Source organism: Belonocnema kinseyi, chromosome 8 (genome assembly GCF_010883055.1).
Source record: "Belonocnema kinseyi isolate 2016_QV_RU_SX_M_011 chromosome 8, B_treatae_v1, whole genome shotgun sequence".
Classification (NCBI taxonomy): Eukaryota; Metazoa; Arthropoda; class Insecta; order Hymenoptera; family Cynipidae; genus Belonocnema; species Belonocnema kinseyi.
The window spans coordinates 70,259,140-70,265,212 of NC_046664.1; positions in this window are offsets into that span (position 1 = coordinate 70,259,140).

The window sequence follows — 6,073 nt, forward strand, 5'->3', positions numbered from 1 at the left end:
TCCAGCTTGGCCTTGGTCTCGGATATCGTTTTCTTGCGAAGATAGTAGTGTTTGATCAAAACTCGAAACTCAGATTTTTCCATATTAACAAAAACTCGGAGGCTAGTCGATTCTCAGTGCTGTAACTTGTAAATGCGTAAACATAAATGGCTGAAGTTTTAACAGGCGTCATTTGAAGGATCAAGCTCGACGAAAATGGTCCACATTAGTGAATACTAATGCCATCTCTTAGAATTTTCAGGTACTTATCAGACTGCCTAGTATGTGGTAAATTTGAGGTTTTAGAAAATCGAAGAGTAATCAGCGATGACATAAAAACAATTTATAAAAGCTATTTTGGTATGGAAGTTCAAAACCAAAGTGAAAATTGGGTTCCTCACAAAATTTGCAGTGCTTGTTATAAGACATTCAATCGATTGAAAGACAGAAAAGGAAATAAGAAAGGCCTTAAGATTCAAGAACCTACTATATGGAGGAAACCTCTTCGAAAAGACGAATGCTACTTTTGTATGACAAATCTGACAGGAATCAATAGAAAAAAGAAAATTGCTATCGAATATTCTGGTGTACCTAGCGTCACTAAATCGGTTGAAAATAACGATGTTACAAAAAACTCAAAACATTTGTCACTTGACAGACAGGCGACTGAAGCAGAAGAAAATAAAAGTACTGATGAAGATTTCGATGTTAATCGTGATGAAAGTGACATTTCAGATTATGGTAATGACAAGGGTGGTGATGAAAGCAGCGATGTTAATACAGAAGTGTACATACCAGACAATGAAAAGAATAAAGTTCCTAAGCTATTTACGTCTGAAGAATTGAATGTTTTATCGCAAGATCTCGGTCTCCCTAAAGATGCTTCAGAGTATCTTGCTTCCGTTTTGAAAAAGAAGAACTTATTAGCTAAAGGAGTTAAATCAAGTTTCTACAGAAATAGGGAAAAATAGGTTAGACAGTTTTTTACTTTTGAAGAAAATGATCATGGAAAATTAGTCTATTGTAAAAACATTGACGGTTTAATGGAAAAAATGAAACCTGGACTGTATAGACCGGAAAATTGGCGGCTATTCATTGACTCTTCTAAGCGAAGTCTAAAAGCAGTGTTATTGCATAATACTAATGTTTACGCTTCAATTTCAATCGCATATTCTACGGAACTGAAAGAGAATTACAGTAACTTAAAATTTGTCCTGGAAAAAATCAATTACTCAACTATAAGTGGAAAATTTGCGGGGATCTCAAAATTTTTGGAATCGTTTTAGGACAGCAGTCAGGGTATATAAAAACACTTTGTTACTTGTGCTTATGGGACAATCAAGGCCGCGTTCGTCATTAAAAAAAAAGATGGCCAAAAAGAACATCGTTTAAGCAAGGACAAAAAAATATAATTGATGATCCTCTAATTGACCCGAAAGAAGTTTTGATTCCACCCCTTCATATAAAGCTGGGTCTTATGAAATAGTTTGTCAAAGCGGTTGACAAGGATGGCGATTGCTATGCGTATATGGAAGATCAATTTCCACAACTTTCCGTAGCAAAATTAAAAGAGGGGATCTTCGATAGACCGCAGATAAGAAAAATGTTGCAGGATCCAGCAATCATTACAAAAATATCTGGCACTGAAAAAGATGCCTGGCTTAGTTTTAAATATGTTGTAAAAAACTTTCTAGGTAATAAGAAAAGTCCAGACTATCAAAATGTGGTTTCAGAAATGGTAACAAGCTTTGGTAAACTAGGCTGCCTTATGAATTTGAAGCTACATTTTCTTCATTCGCATATAAATAAGTTTCCAGACAACCTGGGAGACTTTAGTGAAGAGCAATGCGAACGTTTCCACTATGATATAAAAGAGATGGAAAGGCGATATCAGGGATGTTGGGAGATCAACATGATGGCGACATAAAGAAGAATAAAAAATAAAAGAACCCTATAAGCGTGAGAGGCAAGGGGACTCACGGTAATAAAGCACCCCAGAGGGAACAGAATTTACTACGTCCACGTCGTTGTTCCTGGGTAACGCTATAAGTAAATAAAACTTATTTACAAAAAATCCTACTAGTGCCATGCAAGGAGACTAACGCAAATTAAAACCCCCAAAACGTGAGACGCAGAGGGAATCTATAGTGAACGACAATCCCAGTCGAGGAAGGTAAAGGTTTAAAGGTTTTCGTCGATCTTATGTCTAATTTTGCATTTTTCGATCAAATATGAGCCAAATGAATTATTTTCACCCCGGATTCAGAATCAGTGACCCCAAAAACATAAGGATATGCTAGATAAGTCCACTGGGGATGAAGATATATTTTTTTTGGTAAAAATATGCACGAAATACTAATATGTCGATTTTACCTCTATTTTTGCATTTTTTGATCAAATATGAACCAAATGGGTTATTTTGACCCCGTATTCGGATTCAGCGACCCCGAAAACATAAGGATATGCTTATTTAGATCACCGGACATGAAAAATTTTTTTGTTACAAAAGTATACAAGAAAAATCGCTGTATTCGCCGATTTTACGTTTATTTTTGCGATTTTCGAAAAAGTATGAGCCAAATTGGTTATTTGGGCCTCAGATTCGAATTCAGCGGCCCAGAAGACATATATATAAATGTTGGTTAAGTCCACCGGGCGAGAAAATATATTTTTTTGTTGCAAAAATATACTTGAAAAATCGCTGTTTTTGTCGATTTTACGTCTATTTTTTCGTTTTTCAGAAAAATACGAGCCAACTTGGTTATTTGGACACCGGGTTCGAATTCAACGACCCCAAAAACATATAGATATGCTAGTCTAGTCTGTCGGACAGGCCACTTTGTTTGTGCCGATGTTATTATAATGCGCATTCAAACATTTTTCTAAATTCATTTATAAGAATTGTGTTTTAAAAATGCAAATTTCATTTTTTTTAAATATGATTATCATCAAGGTGAGTTACGAAATTATAATAAATGCTATTCATAGAAAGTTAAATAGGCGCACGCCGTGGTGCGCCCAAGACTACTAGTTTTAATAGAATCCAATAATTTAGGAGGATTACAAAATATTTGAAAGACTTTAGGATACTCTTTAAAATGCCAAGAAATTTACCAGAGTTTTAAAAAGTTTTCGTACGATTAGTTTTTAATGATTAGAAGGTCTTTCAAAGATTTTTTGAGATTTTATAACATTTTTAAAAATCTGAAGAGATTTTCGAGAGTTTTAAAAAGTTTTCGAAGGACTTAAAAAAATGTCAAAATATTTCTAAATACTTTAGTGAATTTTTAAATATTCCTAGAAGTTTTCAAAAGCTTTAAAATGTTTCAGTAGATTTAAAAAATTTCAAAGGATTTCAAGAATTTTAGAAAAATTCAAGAGGTTCCAACAATTTTTTAAGGATTTTAAATATTATAGAGCAATCGAGTTTTGTGGTGAAGGCGTCCAATTTGGTTAAGAGTCCATCCACTGCATCTCGGCAGGGAGAAACTTCTTTAAGTTGATGCTGGCTGGAAAAGAATGCGCTATTAATAATTCGCTCAACGTCTTGGGCTGTGAGAGGTCCTTCAAGTGGCTCAGCCATGTGGGTGTTCGGGACCGTGGTTTGCAGCACTCAGAGAAGGTATCGGTTTCCAGTGTGCCAGCACGTCCAGCACACCCGGGGTGATATGGAGCCTGACACCCGGAGCAAAAGCAAATTATAGAGAAAAATATAAATAACTATACTATATTAAAAAATATCATACTTCTAACAAAAATTGAGACCACTTTTTGATAATATGCATTTTAATTTTTTTAATTTAAGCACTGATAACATTGCACAAATTATTTTTTGGCAAGTAGGTGAGATACGTATCGTCTTATACCCTTTAACAACCAATGAATATTAGTGTGAAATAATTCTGTGACGCATAGACAGCCTGTGTGGTTTGATATAAATCTGGTCAACAGAATCAATGTACAACTTGGGAAAATCCCACAAACATGATTCACTATAGTCGGGAAATTCCGAATCATAGTATAATCTATGATCCATAACCATAAATATATTTGTCTGTAACTTTTGACAGCAACCCTCTGATAGCCTCGCCCGCTGTTTGTAGTACTCGAAACCACCATGTTATGAGCCTGAAACACTCCCTGAAAAGTAAGTATTATATAGCCCTTTACGAATGGTGCTGTTAAGAAAAATAATTACACCAGATGGCATTCTAGCTCAAAACGAACCACGTTTAAAATTTCGAGTTATATGCGGTTACCAATCACAGCCCGAGCAGATGACTGCCACGCCAGTCGTATGTTTTCACGACTCACTTTTCAGGCGGCCCTGCATCTTATAAAATGCAAATTTCAAATAAAATATCGCACATCACTCGCAGTGTTACGCACGTCTCTTCATGTGAAGCTCAATGTTAGCAGGACGACTTGCAAAAGCATGGTTGGTCAGGGTTTTACAACTGGTCATGAAAACATTTCTCTCCTCGTAAAGACGTACCTAACACTACGATAACTGGTAATATAATATTTCATAACTTATTGCTGACATAAAGTGAGTTCTATATTGTATTACGATTAAATGCTAAATCATTTGTAAACGACCCTTTCATATTATTATAAAGTTTGACGTACAAAATGTTGCAATCCTCAATACCGTGTCATAGGCACTTGAAAATCAAATATGCAAAAATGATTTAAATTCTGAGAGTTTATTCGGCCTCCATAATATAGGGTAGAAGCTTCGTATTTTGAATCCGTAGAATTTAAATCATTTTTGCATACTTGATTTTCAAGTTTCCATGACACGGCCTTGATGAATGCAACATTTTGTACGTCAAATTTTCCATACTTTCGAAATCCGGGGTCAAAATTAGAGGTTTCCATAAGAAAAAATCACTTTGATCCTCAAATAGCCTTCAAAATTGCTTCCGAGGTGAAGATAATTGGTACCAATGCATATCGCCTTTTGTCTCCTGCAACTTTTGTCTGCATTGTCCTTGACGTTATAAGTGCGACCATGAATGCGACCCGTGCGAGCTATTATCGGGCAGTTACACAGTGGTCAAAAATAAAAAAAACTTATTGTAACATACAATGACCATACAATCTTTTTTGTTTACTGAGCGATTGAGTCGCAAAGTGAGAGTTTCACGAGTAATATTCAACGCGTTTGATACAAGTGAAAAACGACTGCACAAAAAAGGCATAACTTGTGAAATGGTGAATAAATTTCTGTTTTCCAAAAATGGAATCGTCTCTGAGAAGTAAGTACTTCTATATTATTTAATTGGTGAATCATGATTTTATTGATTGTAATTTACAAGAGCATGTGAAGTCGATTGAAATCGTCTCGGAGAAAAAAACGAGAAGCCATATAATTTGATGAATATAAAAAATGTTTCGCTGAGTTCCACCGAGATATTTAGTTTAAAACTAGTGGTCTTGCGCGCGCCACGGCGCGCGCCTATTTACCTTTTTATGAAAAAGAATAAATGAAAAGCCTATCTTTTCTATGCTATACATATTTAATGAATGTTACAAAATATTAGTATAAAATAATACAAGACATCAAGGGATGAGTTCTGTATCTGAAACTGTAATTAATCTTTTATAATAGGATTTCAACCAATTCTTTATTTTTAGGTAGAAAATGAACTATTTTATTCCAAATGATTTTTTTTTTATTAAAGATTAATTTACATCTAATATTGATGAATAGCATTTGCTACGATTTTGTAGCTCACGTTGATGACAATCATATTCTTTAAATAATGAACTTTGCTTTTTTACACCATAATTTTGATAAATCAATTTAGTAACATTTTTAAACGCGCATTTTAATAATTAAAAATGAACTTATATGTTGAAAAACACATGTAATAAGCTTGTTGCCGCATGGTAAACACTTCCCTGATAATCTTGGTTAAGTCTCCCCAACATTAGTTCATGCGTTCAATGTCATAAAATTTTTGTAATAACTGTTTCATTATTCCGATTTATACCAAATCATTAGACTACTTTGTAAGGAAAATTTCTGCCAATTTTCAATTATCGGGTTTAGTTAAGTCTCCCATTTTCCTCTGGACTTATCACATTA